Source organism: Sebastes umbrosus, chromosome 9 (genome assembly GCF_015220745.1).
Source record: "Sebastes umbrosus isolate fSebUmb1 chromosome 9, fSebUmb1.pri, whole genome shotgun sequence".
In the NCBI taxonomy this organism is placed as follows: Eukaryota; Metazoa; Chordata; class Actinopteri; order Perciformes; family Sebastidae; genus Sebastes; species Sebastes umbrosus.
Genome location: NC_051277.1, coordinates 17,050,460 through 17,068,444, shown reverse-complemented (window position 1 = coordinate 17,068,444; position 17,985 = coordinate 17,050,460). Strand labels below are relative to the sequence as shown.

At 41.9% G+C, this 17,985-nt stretch overlaps 1 protein-coding gene across 2 annotated transcripts in view; it reads left to right on the top strand.

The window, feature by feature from the left end:
- pcdh11 (protocadherin 11) overlaps window positions 1-17,985 on the top strand; it is a 143,465-nt gene that overhangs the window by 24,065 nt on the left and 101,415 nt on the right. The window lies entirely within an intron of this gene.

Here is a 17,985-nt window from a genome sequence, read left to right as displayed (position 1 = left end):
TATACATCGCTCATTAGGAACAGATTACAGATAAAAAGTTATGGAAATTCAGAGCACATCCTTTGAAGTGCACAGACAGAAAACAGCAGAAGAAAAAGCTTTTTTTGGAACAACACTTTTTTTTTTTTTTGGTTCTCCTCCATGAGAGCTGATAATGATCATTTGATAATGATAACCCTGCTATTATGATGTACAGTAATACACAAACACAGGGTTTTACACATCTGAGAGGAAGATTGATGCTGGAGGGTGCAATAACCGCCGCCCTAACATTGTGTTGTGCGCTGTTTATGCGGATTTGATCCAAAAATACAGACTTGAAAGGCATAAAACAACAGCCAGAGTGGAGACAACAGAAAATGTTTAATTGCTTATCAAAGTTACTTCATATTTTAAAACTGAGAAAGAGCTAATCAGTTCCCTCGGGGAAAGTGTCCTTGGTGATTTGAGAAAATGGTGCACAGTCGAGTAGAGCATTCTCGTATGGAGAGTGCATAAATGTCAGCCTTCTATTAATAGATGAATGTAAACCTGCTAAACGCCTCGTTCTCTTACTTTAAAAACACAGAGCTCGGGTAGATCATAAGGTAGTTGTATCTCTTTGAGCAAGATAAATAAGGATTTGATTTTCCGTGTTATGCATAATTAAGTAATGAAATGTTTTCAAATGAGCCATAGATAAATAATTAAAAAAAACTGCAACAAAGCCACAGCATTAATGAGTCTTAACATTTGTGCATGAAGACAGAGTAGGCGATAAATGGATTTTTCCTCTGCTTCGGAGTGCAAAGTCAAAGGTGAGAAAGAAGGGATGATTTAGTGGAAGCAGCAGTTGCCGGTCTGGTTTATAACAGAAAATATCTTCGTCCTTGGACCAGTTTGTTGCTCCTCTCTTCCCACAGAAATGTGCACTTGTTATGGGTCTCAGCGTGCGCTTGTGATTTTGGTCAGCTCACATTTAAGTGCATTCCCGGAGATTTTTACCATCTATAAAATGAGTTTTAAAGGTTGTCCCGTGGTCGTGTTACAGTATGTCACTGAGGGAAGTGATTCCAGAGTTTCTTTGCTGACATATCGATTCATGATTTATGAGGACGCAGTATTCAATTTCATCTAACAGGCCAGGAAGCTAGTTATATGTAGTAAGTTTGATTACAGTTAATGCAATGATATGTCTGCCGATGGAGCAACATATACAGACACACAAAGCAATTCATTGTGCTGTGCTGGTGAGGCTATCCATATGGTCTTCATTAATTGTAATTTTTTTTTCTCCCTTTTTTTTCTCGACTTCTTTATTTCACCATTCACAGCATGGCTATCGGGCTTTTTCAGTAAAGTCTTTTACACAGCAGTTTCCTGTAATATAAAACCTTTAGATGCACTGCAGTTATCGAGCATTCACGTTTATTATCAGTTATGAATAATATGATGGATCAGAAACCACATATAAAGTTTGTCATTGTGAAAATAAAGGGGCAGAGGTAAAAGCTCCGTGACTTTCCACAACCTTGAGAATCAGTATAATCAGTACAATCAGTCCCTCACCCCTGTTATCAATCCTTCCCCTCTGATAAATGTAACATAAAACTAGAACCTATTCGTTATCTATGTGGATAACAAAGGAGCTGATGGCAAAACCCATTTTTTCCTTCACATTACATTGATTTTACAAGTCTCATTCTCCGCTGAGATCGCAGTCATTTGCTGCAGATGGTATAGAATGACAATTCAAGATTGCAGATCGTTTAAATAAAAGTGCTAACTTTTGAAAAGCAGTGTGCATTCAGTTATCTGAGCACCACTAAAGGTGTTTTACAACATTTCTCTAAAATTGTATGAAATCAGCAGCCTGGACTCACTACCATGGCATAAAAAAGCAACGATTGGACTGTGGTCTGTGGCGTCTTCATACCAACACACAAGGCACACTTTATTGTTTGTATGAGAAGAACCGGGCTTTCAACTAAGTCCAATGTAAAACCATCTGCATCAGTATTAGACGCTCAGAGCAACGGACGTTGTATTAAGAGCGAGAAAGTCCGCTAAGGGTGAGAGGAAGGGCCGATCAAGGGACTGGCATTCTTGTCCCGTGTGAAACCAAAAGTTGAGTTATTTTTGCTGACAACTTTATATCATATGACGCTACCTCACATGACGTTATTTCCGTAGCTTAACTTAGGTTACTTATTTTAAGCCCAGCGATGATGTTTTCTAAACCTAAAACCAATTATTTTGTTGCCTAAACCTAACCGAACATGTAACCATGTGTTACAATATTAAAGTTAGGGTCTTTAATGTTGAGAAATGAGCAAGAGTAAGCCAGATTTAAAAAAAAGATGTAACTGAAAAATCCAGCCCAGCAGCGTTGCCAGCTCTTTTCCAATGACTAGCAGCACTAGCTCCAGAAGTCGCTAAATCTAGTGAGAAAGTTGCCCAGTCTTCAACACTGACGGTCCGTCCCTTCAGGCCTCCCTCCAAAGCCACTCCCCCAAAATGATCATTATGAATGTAAATTTGTGACGCACAATGAGTGCAAGGGTAGAGTGAGCGCAGGCAGATAGGTAGGTCATCCAATCATTACATTTGGGCCAAATAAAAAAGATTGGACGGGCTTATTACAGTTCTGAAACATACTTTTTTACATTTTCAATTCAAGCTTTAACCACAACCGTTTCACAACGTTAACCAAACGCACGAAACCTCTGCTTCAAGATACTACGCAAAAGGCGCCGGGGGCTTCTCCCCAAGCGGCAAAATATGACGAGCGGGGATAAGATTACATTGAAATCAGTGTTTGAAAGTCTGTTTGAATGTGTTTCTGCTTCTTTATAAGTTATACATTTGATGATTTTGACAGCCACTCATGCCTTCATAATATCCTAGCACATCTGTGTATTTTAAGTGTTGACATCAGATACATAAAGATGCCTTAAACATGGAAGTTGTATTTTGGTATTTCGTACTCCTACTAAAAACCATGCCTCTCATTTACAAGTTGACATATAAATATGATAAATGCTTTAAATTGTTCAATTGATGCTAAAGGCGTCTATGGGGAGGTGCAGGTCAATTAGCCAAGCAGCGAGCATGTTCAGGCTATGATGTGAAGTTGTCCTGAAGCAGTACTGACTGTCTAAGCAGGGGCTATTTATGCATGTGCTGTGCAGTGGTGCAGGAAACAAGAAGATGCTGTCTTTCTGTTGCACTCCACTCAAGGCAACACTCCTCACAATTGCTGCCAAATCTCTGCCAAACTGAATAATTCAATCATCCCCCATAGCCGCGGTGGTCTAGCTACCTTTGTGTGTGCAACAATCAAATCAGTGTGGAAGCCCGCCGAGTGGTTCTTTCTGAGACACTGAGTAGCTCTACAGCCCGGAGATTGTTTTCATTGAAAACAATTCTGTTGATTAAACGAGGTGTGACTGTGGAGCGGGGATCTGAGGAACATCGATTGCTTGTACAATTGTTTGTTCCTTGTTAAAAGTGTGATCTAAAACAGTAGTCGCCGATAGTGTGAGAGGAGCATATGGTTTACTGGTGCGCCTGCAGGACTGGTTGTCTCTGTCTTCCCTAAAAATATCCCAGGTAGAGAAATCCGCCATGATCGTTCGTGTAGGATTAGTAATGTCCTCGTGATTGACAGGCACGCAAAATGTTTTGGAGATGTGGCATGGCTTTGTCAGAGCTTGATTGTTTCGTTGTATGTATGTTACTCCAGTTGTTACAGGAGGGATAAGTGAGCTTTACAAGCGTTCTTTAGGAGACGCCCGCTCCCCCCCCCCCCGTTTCCACCAGCCCTCTTTGAAGCGATCACAAGGTTTCAACCTTAGTTTTGCCCGTGCAGATTTAACACTAATCCCCCCGAGCACAAAACCAAATACAGTAAAGAGAAGGCAACATGTATTTTAGCTGCCAGGTGCATCAGCATTCTGTGGACATCTGCAACAGCCACATAGAGGCTATTTGCATTGAAATTTTGCCCTCATTTTATCCTCTTTGAAGCATACAGTGGAAACCCTGTCCAGCAATCAATCATGCTGTTGGGGCTAATAAATGCAGTTTTCAACCCCAGCCACGTCCCACTGTGGGTCATTGTTCAACACTATGTGATGCTGTCAATATTGCAGAGCAGCGGCTCTTTTCTGAACTGAGCTCCATGACTAAATGAGATCCAACAGTCATAAATGAAAGCAATTGAACGCTGCAGTGTTATATTAGATGTACTGTGTGGCAAAATGTTAACTGTATACCATTTGTCACAACCATTCCTGAAAGTGGTGTTTTAGATCCAGAGAATTAAGGGTAATGTCGTGCAGTTGTTGCATGTTTGCATGCTGAAGGTGGCCAGACTGAAAGGCAACAACTGAAGACATTGTCCAAGGAGGTCCATGTCTGTCTCCTCCCTAATCCTGGTAATCCTTCACCCGAATTCTTGATTTGCTTTTGTAAAAGAGATTGGGAGATGATAAGATGCTCGTCCGCCTCCTTAGAATAGCTGATAATCTGGTTTGAACAGAGGACTCAGGGGGTATTTAGCCTGCCTTAACATTTGCCCAAGCAGATGGCGCTGACGGGGGAAGGCGCAACCTTAGCCTCCAACACCCCCCTCCCTCTCTGCATGGTCCACCTCGAAAAAAAAAAAGAAAAAGAACAGTGGGATGATAATCAATGCTGTTTATTTTGCTGCTTGACTCTTTAAGTACTTTCAGCCAGATTATAGGCTTTTGCAGGGGATAATCGGGAGGCCGCAGACAATTGCCTTTTTCCATCCTGACAGTATCCCCTCACGAATGCGTAAAGAAGGCGATTTAAAGTAGATGCCGACTCTTAATTCCTGATTAGTCCCATTGCAAACCCTGTTGAAATTATCTGGACACTGCGCTAATCACTGCATTTCAAACACCCCCTGTGCCGGCGCAGTGGACATGCCATAACCAGCCGCGAGAAGACATCCCATGAGTGGTATCGCCATAAGTACTCGCGTTTGAAGCTGCCCTATTCCTCAATGTGATGACACTCACACTATGAACCCGGAAATCTACTCCAGGGTAGCTGTAACACTTCAAGACTGAACAGTGAATGTGCTGACCTCTTACTACAGACAGAGGCAAGCCCCTTCTCTTCTACGTTGTACAATAAAAAAAGACAGAAAGAACCAGTTGCTCTTATTTCAGTTGCTCATACTGAAAATCACAATAGATGTCAAGACATCTCTTATTTGCTAGAGCTGACTGCATTTCACTGTGACATTACAAGATGCAGGATCATGTATTTTCGTAGAAATGCAATACCTCTGATCACATGCAGTGTGTAAGCGTGACTGCATATAAGCTATTAAGTCGTTTACGTTGGTTTTCTAAGCCCACATCTCTAACCTTATGCCTCTGGCAATCTCCTCAGCTTGGACTGGACACCTGCAACAAAAGCATTTGTCTAATGAGATCAGCCCATTAACTAATTAGAGCTTCCCATGACATAAGTAGGATGACTGCGGAAAGGTTTGCACATACGGAAGGACTGTTTTGCCAAAGCATTTGATGGCTTTTCCTTCGCTCTTTGTCTGTGCAGTTGTGTTCTATAACAGGATATTGCACATGGCTGTCAGGCTCAATCTGGGGCAGAAACACAAAAGACAAGCAGAGGCCCCAAATGTATCCCGCTCAAACATGTACACAGCGCAAGTTAATCCACACGTACACAGCGGCATGCTGATTTTCTTTCTGTGCTCTCACTTCATCCAGTGACAAGTGAAAGGGGTTCAAAGTGAATGCTTGAAAAACACTCAAATGTGAATATCTGATTACATTCAAAGCAGTTTGTATGAGACCCACGAATGTCACACGTTATAATTGGAACTACATCCACAGCTTGATATCTTTGTGTCATACTTGCTATGATTAATGCAGCAATTACACTTTTTTTCCTTGTCATCAGTGCTGTGCTATGTAAGTGCTTCCTCATAATAGAAATACACTGCATGTCATGTGCTTGAGATGTGTATAAAAACTGCATATCAGCTTGGAGGTATGCATAGAGCCATTAACAGAGAATAATAGATGGTGAACCACAAAAAGCTAATGCTAGTCAGTGGTAACACACAGTGTACAGCTCACTCTAATGGCTTGGATCTCTATCTGTACAGGCTGTTCTCATAGACTGTTTGTAGCTCTACCTAGGAAAAGTAATGCACTGTCATTCGTATATATCCCACAAAATTAATTTGTATGTATTCCATGTAATTGTGAACCAGGAAGTATGAAAAGCGACAATCGCCACTTAGGGAGGAGGTCGGGGTGGACGGGTGGGTTGAAAAACACGGGACTTTTACCAAGGAGACCGATATTTGTACCCCTTATGAAACCAGAAGTCAACGTTGACTTATTTGTCACATAACTTCTGTACCAAAGTTACAGCACTTTTGGAGATATTTTAACCCAAAACACAATATTTTCCTAAACCTAACTAAGTAGTTTTTGTCATGTAACTTCCGTACTTAAGTTACGCCATTTCCAGTGTTATTTAAACCCAAACCACAATCTTTTCCTAAGCCTAACTAAGTAGTTTTGTTGCCTAAGTCTAACCAAGTCGATCTATTACTAAACCTAACTAGGTAGTTTTATTTTGAAATACATTCGTAGGAAAACGTAAGAAAAATATGTTGTTGAAAGTCGTGCTGAGTGTCACGAAAAAAAGGGAACTTTGTGTCTATGTACACAAATCAAATAGATCACATTTTGTGACTATTTCATGAACTGCTGCAAGACTGTGTTGTTTGTAGCTATACATACGAAAAGTAATGCACTGTAATTCATATATATTCCATGAAATCAGTTTGTATGTAATCCACGTAATCGTGAACTAAGAAGTATAAAGAGCATTAAACGCCATGTAGGGAGGAGGTCAGGGTGGACGGGTTAAAAAACACTGGACTTTTGCCCAGGAGACCAGTGTTCGTACCCCGCGAAACCAGACGTAAACATTGATTTATTTGTTCTCTTACATATTTAAGTTACGCCACTTCTGGTGTTATTTTAACCCAAATCATGATATTTTCTAAACCTAACTAAGTTTTCAAAATTACGTTTTTTTGTTGCCTAACCAAGTCGATCTTTTCCTAAACCTAACTAAGCAGTTTTGTTGTTTCCTGTGAAGACAGAAGTTTATTTTGAAAAGACTGGAGAGGAAATTGACACGTGCGTCATGTGTTGCTGGACATTCGTAGGAAAGCACACAAAAAAAAAAGAATATAGATGTATAAGGGATACGTTCCGCTTTCAACAAAGTTTTAACCTAATCACTTTTTTTCCATCATAAGCAGCTCTGCTCTCTTTAACACCTTTAACTGAATAGCATGTTGCTTACAGTTGGTAGTAAGGTAAAAATATAGTGATAGTGCCTAGGATCATATTCCACAATAAAGTGGAAGCATAGCTAGAGCCTGAAACATGAAAGCATAATAGAATCAGATCTATTTTTGAAGAGTCTTCTTAAATAATGTGTGTGATATTCACTGATGGTCATAAAGAATGTATGTGCATGCAGTCTTCAAAAAGAGCAGCAACTCATTCCCAAGATCAGTCAGCCAGATTACACGTCATTTTGACAGTTTATTTTTTGTTGTTGCTGCAGAGGTCTTTGTTGCTCGTTTGGTCAGACAGTCATTATGAAGTGAAAGGGCTCCACGTCATGCTGCGCCATGAATTTTGATGGAAATCGGTGCTTCCCACACACCTCTTGAGACGCCTCTGTCGTAGTTATGCCTCGGTGATAACTAACTTTTTTTTAAAAGAACTGACTTCATTTACAATTTCTCCTGAGTAAGGATTATTGCCCTTTCTCTGCTATCGTTTACAAGTAAAACCAATGAAACAAGATTCCGACCACTTTCACAATCACCGTAGTTTAAGGTCTTCGTCTCCAATAAATGCATTTGTAGCCAATCCAATGTGATTGGAATAGTTAGATCAGAACACCATAAACCCATTTTCTCGTAATCAACGTTTCTTTTTCTTCTTCTTTCTATTTCTAAGAGCCCATGCATTCAGACTATAGTCTGGATTTTCCACTATGTCCTCTCCAAATCGTTTTTTTTTCTCTGCTGGTGTTTTGCTGTGATTGGGGTTACATTCTCTGTTTTCAGCAAAAAGAGAAAGACCCAGGCATCCAGGAGAATTGCAGATAAATTCACTACATATATTACCAATGCTCCACACATATAGACAGGCGCTGCTTGTGATGGAGCACGCGTGTTTGAGCCCAGAGGTAATGGACAACACTTCAGTGAATTGTGCCGACCTTATTGTATTGTGTGGATGATTGTGTTATGCTCCCTCAGATAATGACTGTGCCCTACTTTGACTTTGAGGCAGTGACCTGAAATAAGGCACAAAAGTGAAATCCGAGCCTGGATGAACCTGGAAGTGATTAAGGTCACCCAGGCACACCACATTTGTTTGACCCCCCCGGTGACTCACATCGACCAATGTCTGCAAATCTCCTGGGAGTCTTTTGTGGGATTCCTCCTCAATGCAAACATTGGCCATTGATAACATGTTTGGGAAGAGTGTCAGGATGATTAAATACACCTGCGAGAACAGGCTCTGATGTTTTTAGTACCTTATTGTCCTGGGAGGTGCAGGAAAACATGTTGTTCCTTCCTTACATGACATAAGGTCTTTAAAATCCTGGTAACAAATCAAAGTTCAACTCTACAAGTAGCCAAGTGTATTTCTTCCTACAGTACACACCGTTTTCTTAATGCAACCAGCTCTTTCACATATGGACCACAAGACTCATGTTTTTACGCCTCAGTTGGCCTCATTTGTTTTGCGACTGGACAACAATATGCAGTGTAATCGATGAACGGTGCACAGCATGCTCCTACTCGTGTGTCCAATATTGCTATGTACTCGCTATGGGTGCTGACTGCACACAGGAAAAGTCACCGAGGTCGCAGATAGTTCAATGGCGACTATCAATGGAATTGCACAGTAATGCAGAGCAATGTCATTGAGTCAATGCAATGAGATGAATAAAGAATTATTCATCGTTTCTTAGGGAATATGCAAATACGTCTAAGTACTTAAGTATGCATCACGTACAGGCAAAAGAAAACATCAAGTGAATGAAGCTGAGTGCATCAGAAAAGATGATGCAACAGTGAATCTGTCTCAAATTAAACTCCATTCGTCTCCTTGATACATTATTTAACATGGTAACTGAAAAGGCAGAGTTTCCGAGTCCATGTCTCATTGACATGATGCATATATGCCTTAGTGCTTCGGGGGAAACATGGATAACATGAGATCATGTCTGCCTCTTGAGGGTGGGATGCACTGAATGGATCTCTGGCTTGTTTTTGTGTCTTGCTATTCTGCTGGGGATCCTCGCATACAGCTCCTCGCTACAGCCATAACGCTCAGATAAAAATTACTCTTCCTCTGGTGTGCATGTAAATCAGAGTGGGGAGGATATAATGAAATAATGAAGTGTGCCTGCTTTTTTTTTTTCCAAGAGAGACCGTTGGGACTCACTATTTTTAGACACAACAAAGAGATTGCCAGGGGTGTCCAGTCTCTCCGGTTAAGTTATGGAGTTTTATCCACTTGTCAATGTACAACCGCTCGTCTCAGGCCTTAGACGCACGCTGGGAAGAAATGGTCGCCAGTGTCTCAATGTCAATTAAGCCTCTGTGGGATTCGCTGGATGGATGTGTCCATGGATGGTCATTCTTTTCCACACTAATAGATGATGGACATCGTCAATGAAGTCAAGAGAATGTTGAGTTATGTGCAGAACGTATTCATTGGCCACAAGCGTGGTAACCCTGTAAAATGACCCTCCCTGCCAGCAGGAAATGCTTTGTCACTCAGACAAATGTAGCAGATGAATACTCAGCATGATCCTGCATGGGGTATTTGTCATCTGGTGTTCTCTTTCTAATGGGTTTACTGCTGATGATCCAGGTCAGAGAAGGACAAAGTTCTCCACACCAGAAGTTAAGAACAGACTCTTAAGAGGGATCACAAGGTGGATCCTAACCTCTCAACCTTTTAGATTTCATAATCTGAACGTTAATCTTATACTCACCGTACCTTTAACCTCAACTCCCACCAAATCTTATCCCTTTTGTTCACGATGCTCTTTCTAAATCTCGCCAAGGTTGCTGCTGTCCGCACCACACAAGACATGTTAGGTTATTGTCCCCCCCACTTTTATCACCGAGGACTGTTAAACCATCGATTTATTCGTCTGGAACTGTGGAAGGGATGCCTTCCCGTAATTTATTGTAACACCATTATCTCCCATATTCTCGATACAACATTTGACCTTGAAAATGGGAATTTGCAGATGCAGCGGGACTGGATCTTTGCAAAGTCAGATATTTTCTGGCATTCTTGGCAAGGAGGAGGAGGCAGTAATGCTGCCATGTTTGCCTTTTGGAGATAACACCTCAGAGGTCATTTGAATGACTTGGTGTAATGTGGGTCATATGGGCCGTATAGCCTCAAACGCACTGAGCTACCAACTTCCCGGCATGTGAGATATTTCCTCTCTAGCAGGTTCTTATTATATGACTGCGGCCAGTTGCTTATGTATGTATGATCACTCTGTAGACCATTTCCAGAGTGCAGAGCCACACATATGGGACTGGGCGATAACACAAGGGCCAACCTTTACACATCAGCTTGGTTTAGTGTGAAAGTTATAGCAATGTCTCTTCTCCTTCTATAAGATTCCTCATAAAAAAAAAGACTTTATGTCACAGAAATGGAAACCCATAAATGTATCCTTAACATTCAAGATTAGAATGCCTCCAAAACTAACTGTCCTTGACTACTTTAAAAGAAAAAACATAAAAGGCGGTGCATGTCAAGACACACATTCCCCAGCAAAGTGAAAATTCCTGCCTCTTATCTGTTTGATTTTGCACTTAGGGATTTTTTTCTTCATCTTTTCTCATCAAACATCTAGTACCAAAGTCATTTACATGTGCTAGGGGCAACCAGAGTTAAAACACAGACATACAGCTTGCTGCTGTCTAGAGGCAGTCGATGAGCAAAATAAGGAAGTTATAAGGAAGCATAGGAAGGGTAAAATGAAAGGAAAGAGAAAGGGAAGGGAGGAGGAGGAGTAGAATGATGAGGGAAATGAGCACGGCAGGGGGTGAGACCGGTGAAACACAGAGAGGGTAATTCAATTTGACTAAAACTCTCTGTCGCTTCATACAACAGGGGGATTGGCCTAACCACCGAAATGAATTAAAATTCATGAACTATTGAAGAGTGAGCTGCCAGTTGAAAGTGGATAACATGATACAGTTTTAAAGCAGGATATTATTTTTTTTTCCTAATTATAAATAAATGAAGCTATTAGTTTACCTTAAATTAAAAGCAGGAGGGTTCCCACAGAGATATCTGATCCCATGTGTAACTCATTTAAGACTGATTTGGGCCCCTATTGAGCTGGCAGGCGAACTGAAGTTAGTCAAGCAGAGCCTCTCAACTGCATAGTATTGTCTAACTCCTGCTGGCTGGGTGCCGTTTCTTTAGCTTGGAAACACAGATGACGGCTCTGCACTTGGAAACCAAATCTGCAAGGTACAATTAGGTAATAAAAAAATAAAAAGCCAAACGTCTGGCATGCTAAAGTTTCCCCCACTCCCATTTGTAATCGTATACAGATTCATGAACGTCTTACTCAGAGGAATCTGGCACGGGGAGAACACACGCAAGCTCATTGTTCGTAATGCTTCCCAAACCGGCGGAATCAAAAGAAAATCCAGTGTTTGACTTTCATCCATCCAACAATATAAATAACTAATTTATCAATTGTGCTTAAAGAGGCATACAATGGGCAGAACAGAGAACATTGTGTAGCTGGGATAATCCCTTAGAAGATTTATCCTGACGTCGCCTTGAGGGGAATAGTGGGAGCAAGAAGCAGATCCCATTCCCTCCCCTCTCTGTCTCTCTATCGCTCTCTTCCTCTGGATTCATAGTCACTATCGCGCCTCCTGATCAGCCCTGTTTAGTTATATTGCATTGTGTTCTTTGATATTCCAGTTAATCCGTCAAGTGAAGAGATTTAGCCCAAGATTACGATGATTCAATGAACTTTTGATGATACACTACACATGTCTGCAGCCCTGAGGCATTTTCTTGATTGCCTGTATGTTTGTGTGTGTTGAGGAAGGTAGCTGTCTTCATCTCTCATGTGGGCGACTTTGACGCTTACAAGATAGTGAGAGCATTGCCACCGTTGGTCTGACAGCACCACAGCTTCCCTTAAGCTACTCTGGAGCTACAGTACTGTAGGCTGTTCGCATTCTAAACATGAATGACAAAGCATAGACGTGATCCGGGAGGGCTTGAGTTTTCTTAATGTCGTTTTAAGGTAATAACCCTAGAATGAAGGGAAAGAATACAAAATATGGACGTATTCTCCATGACGTGACCCATAGGTTTCGGAGGGCTGATGTGAAGCTCAAAATGGGTGGCTCCCATGAATACAGCATTATACGTGGGCTCTTGTTCATTCCTATGAGAGTTGCTCAGTGGCGCATGACTGCTGAGTGATAAAGTACCCGGATCATCCGGCGATCTTCCGCATTCATTGGGCCCATAGAGCAGGCGCAGCAGCGTTTCCTTTAACTCTGCCTCCCAGCCCTCATCCCAGCCTCGGTCTGGGTTTCATTCACATGAACAGAGGAAGGAAAATAACTTTGGATTTGGCTATAAGTGCATTTTACAATTTTTAGGACATAATGATTTAAATAAGGGCTATTCAAGTGTTCGTACTGGGAAGTTCATTTACCTCAAAAACAATTGTTCGCTGAATTACAGACGTCTCTTTCCCAATGTAATTCTATAGGAAAAAGTCTTCTTGGGGCCAATGGCATCACGTGACGGACATGGAAGTTGTAGTTCCACCGTTTGGCCACTACAGAAATTTGCTTCACAGCCCAGCGCTCTTCCTGGCGGCTTGGTGGCTCTGGCCATCGCCATCTTGGCAGTGACACAGCCTAACTCACAGCTGATCCAAAAACAGGCAAAGGGGTGGATTGTGGGTGGAGCTCAGGCGGGCCAGGTGACGCAGCTAGCGACCTGGTACGGCACCCACCTGTCACTCAAAGCGCCCATGCCCTCAATTATGCCAAACTTTAAGCCTTAATATAACTTAAACGGATGAGTTTTCTGAAAATTCACTCCCCGTACACTTGTCATGAACAGGAAAGTTAGCTATAGAGACCAAAACCATTTTTTGTACCAGGCTCTAAATATGTTTATTTCTGCTGTAAAGTTGGGCATTTTAACATGAGGGTCTATGGGGGTTGACTCGCTTTTGGAGCCATCCTCAAGTGGACATTTGAGGAACTGCAGTTTTTGGCACTTCCACACTGGCTTCATTTCTCAGCACCCGAGGTTGCCGCTTGGTAAAAACATATATATGCTAGCAGTGGAAGAAAAATGAGTTCCAAGACACCTGATTCCCTATTTAGATGGAACAGAGTCCTAATTGCAGGTTTCAGGCCTGAGCCAAATTGCGACCACCATATCATGAGTGGATTAGTTTTTCTGCGGTCTGGCTGGTGAACCTGGTGAGTTGAACTCCCAACAAACAGACCACAGAAGTGTAATTGCACCTTAGGACTGCTCGAGCCCGTCTTACAAATTGACTATGCATGTCGTAACCCAAGGTGAGTCGCGTTGCCTGGCAACAAAGCAAACAAGCCAGCATAGATTTGGATAACATCTGTTTTCAGTTCATGAATTCTATCAGTGGGAGCATTCTGTATGTGCAATTACTCGAACCAATCACATGCAAAAGCCTTTTTTCAATCTGGCTCCCTGAGTGCTGTCACTAGTTATTACAGCGCGTGCTATTTAGCAAAAGTGCATTTGCAGTTTGAAGAGCATCCCAAGATATTAGTGGCATCTAATTGCATTACCTGGAGGAGACTGATGGCGCCAGTTAAAACGGCTGGCCCCAGTTCAGGCTGTGTTGAAGGCAAGTGCTTCTTTACAGGTTGTTATACGTCATGTTTCTGACTGGAATCTTTTGTCGACTAAGTGATTTTCTGACAGCTTTAAGCTTCCACTCGCCTCAACCAAACACCCCCTATTCCCTCAGCCACCGTACATCTTACCATTAATCCACTTTCATCCATGTGAAACTAAAACAATGACAGAGTGATAATGGCGGCTAATGCAGCCAAATTTTGATTGCACGAGTCCAGATTCGTTCTCATTAGCTCACGTTGAATTGATTCATGCGTTCGTGCTTGTTTACCTAGCAATAGTGTAAAGTGTCCCAGCATGGCAATCCATATTCAAGCAGGCCAGCTGCATGGCTCACTGCAGCATTTGTCAATTTAAGCCCTGAAAAAAGCCAGATTTCATTTTTTAATCTCCCGTCATTCGATTCATTTTAAATTGCGCACTGATCAAATCTTTACATCTCTTTACGGATTCATTACACTGCTAATACGTTCTGCATAATAGACTGGAATCTCCAATATAGTTGGGCTTTGCCAAGGTGACAAAAATGTACAGTTTCCATACAGGAATAGAAAAAGTCATCTCATGGGCAGCTCAACATCATTTTCCAAAAGCCACGGGCAAATCTTGATGACTGAGAATACAATAAGGTGAAAACTGCCAAGTGACCCTCACAGGATATGTCTCTAGCACCTTCTGTCTTCCACTTCTAGATTTAGTAGGGACTGGAGGCTTTTTTTACCTCACAGTCCTCACGTAGTCCAGTGGGACTCTCATCTTGGGAATAGCATGCCAGTTTTATTGAGCAGGGAGTGGCAGTGGAGAGAGACGAGGGCCCTCAGAGACGCCTGGATGTTTTCCATATTAAACTGCAGAGAGAGGGAGAGGCTTAAAATCTCACCGGTGAAATGACTTTCATTTTCGATATCAAAATGCCAGTTAGAGTAGCATAATTATGGAGACTGTGACGCATCTATCTCTGTTGTTGGTGTGAGATTTTATCCCACTTTTGCTCTTCCACCCCTTCCCCTCTTCTCTTCTCATTTCTACCCCACCTACACATTCCTCTCTTCCTCTCCCACCCTCCCTCGTTCCCCCTTGCGCCAGCTACCCTTCTCACTAATTCCCCAGCCTCGAACTCCTCCTTTTTTTCTGCCTCACTTCCTACAGAGAGTAAAATGTCTGTGGGCATTTATAGTCACATTAATATGAGCAAAGGATGTGGGGTAATAAATCGCTTTCTTTCTCCCAATGAGCCATAAGAAGTGGTGATAAAAACAACTTTTCTGTTGTTGTGCGCTTTTGCCTTTTGCGGTGCACAAAAAAAAAAAAAAAGCTGTGTTTGAAGTTCAGATTAGTCTTCAGGGAGTCCCACCGATTGAGACTGTTAACCTTTAGCCATTCAGCTATAAAGCAAGTGAGTTCCATTAAAATACATAATGCATGAAGTGCCGAGATTGCATGCCATTGATCAGCACTTGAATAAATTGAGTTGAAATCCTATTAACATAACCAGTTACACATAAAGTGAGATGAATAAAGTGCAGTATAACACCTGCAAAAATTAGCCGCCACCATCATGCGGCCTCGGTTTTGTGACGGTTGAAGTGGTCCGGCTAACTCAAGGCAATTTATAAATTAACAGTAATGAACTATAATTCCAGTTATTTGTGCAATGACTTGCTCCCTGGTTAGCCCTTTGTTGTCTTTCTACCGCAGCTCTTTTTTTTTTTTTTTTACCACAACACATATCAGTGAGGGTTTGAAATGTGTTCATGCATTTGTATATCAAACACCCTCGAGCCCTTTGTAATCCTTAGCCTCCGAGAGCTCCTGTTGTGGCCATTTCTTCGATTTAATACGGGACACAAGGTGACACATTTTTCCAACAGGAGTTGAAATGTGTCACAGCAAAAAGTCCAAATCTATCAAGTGTATTGTTTTCACCTTTTGCTCTCTGTCTAACTCCAAATTCTTCTTTATTGTTGTTTAGTGGTTAGTGTTTCGGCTGAAAAGTTGCCATGAGAGACGCATTAAAGAGCTATTTAGCTCGGTGCAATGTGGCATTCAAGGCAGCATCTTGACCCGTGGCGCCTGTCTGCTTCAGTGTGTGTGCGTGCAAGTGTCTGTGGTAAAATAGATGACCCCCCCCCACACACCCATCCCCCAACAACCACACACTCTTCAGCATAAAGCATGTGCATATCTCCCCCCTTTTAAGCTCTCTTGACAGGTAGTCTCCATCTCTGTAAATGCATGCGTGCCACTACAATGAGCTTTTGTGGGACAAACATGCCATAACATTTTATAAAAACGTTTTTGTGTCTTTAACTCCCCCTCCTTCTCGTATCAGGAATAATTAGGTCAATTAATTCAGGTGGATACCCACTACAACATATGTGTTTCCAGATTAGGTGCAAGGGAGGCTCTGTCACCCGACCTCGTGCAGACTGGGAGATGACCCAAATTAAAACATGTTTCCTTCCCACCCATCGCTCCCCCTTCCTCCTCAGATCCCCCCTACCACCGCCCCCAAACCCTCACCACTCCCCATCCCCCCTTCCGGTGCCGTGCCAGCCTCCCCACAACAATGCCAAGGAAACGCCTGCCAATGGTAGCAGCTCCTTAATGAAATAGTAATTGTGACTGTGACTTGCATGCATCAGTTGCTTCCCTGTCCTGTTCTGTTTCATTGCACAATACACAGAGAAAGTCTACCGAGTTCCAGCTCTGTAATTTCATTAATGCTCAGTGTCGCACCTCTGCGTATAGTTTGTTTTCATTACAGCTTTACATTAGCTGTGATTGCTTTACCGAACCATATTGTTCAAGCTCTTAATATCTTAAGAAATGCTGCACGTGTATACCTGGAGAATCACATTTGCTAGTCCAATGAGTGAGATGCATGAAGTGCATTGAATATTCCCTAAAGGAGACGGCGTAACGAGAAATTTTGTGCGGTGGCGGTAACAGCTGTTCGGAGAGACACAAGGGGTGTGAAATATTTAAGATCAATATATCATTTATTTCACTGCGAGTCTATAATGGGCCCGCAATTGTACGCTCCATTACTGGACACAAGGGCCTAGACTGCTGACCAATCCCATCTAATGAAAACAAATGCACTGGCAGGCTGAGGAAAAGAAATACACTACGCCACAGTTCACGTTCCAGTGTCATTTGCTATGAGAACTGTGTGGCCCCGGTCTATGCAGAACGTCAGGCTTAACAACTCAAGTGTGTCATTATGTGTGGGCAGGGAGAGGGAAAGCCAAGAGTGTCCTAATAGCAGACCTCTGCTGAAGCCGAAAACCAGAATGCAGTTATTTCATGGACATGTAGCTGCAGTACTGAACACATTTATTACAAACAAACAAACAAATATATATATCTATCTATCTATTTATCTATCTATCTATCTGTCTATCTGTCTATCTGAATTTCAAAATTCTCATTATTTTAGCATTACAGTTTTTCTCAATCGCTTTGGCTCATTTTTCTAAACAGTCTTAACACTCTCTAAACTATGTGTGTATCTAAATACAATTGTCACAACTGTTTGATGGGACATCACAACTCTACTGAATGGTTGCAAAAGGTAGTAACTCACCCAACACATTTAATTCATGCTTCATAACCTAGTTATTGTGTCAGTAAATTAGCCAATGGCACCAAAATGAAAAGTTGTTTTGTTATCGTGTGAGCCGTACTGGTCAAAATGTTTAGGTGTTTTTTCACCAGTCAACCCTGGAAATGTCTCTTATACAGTATACTCATCTCTGTTTTGTTGACACTGACTGCTCACTGCACTGTGCCAGAATGTCAGTTCTGTCTAGCTGAATGCTGCTGTGTATCACACTGAGCTTTTTAGATTCCCATTTCAACAGAAAGTCAAAGTTTACGGGGGAAAAGTCAATAATGTACAATACTGTAGAACACAGAAACAGGAAATGTACATGCGTGTTTATACAGTAAATGT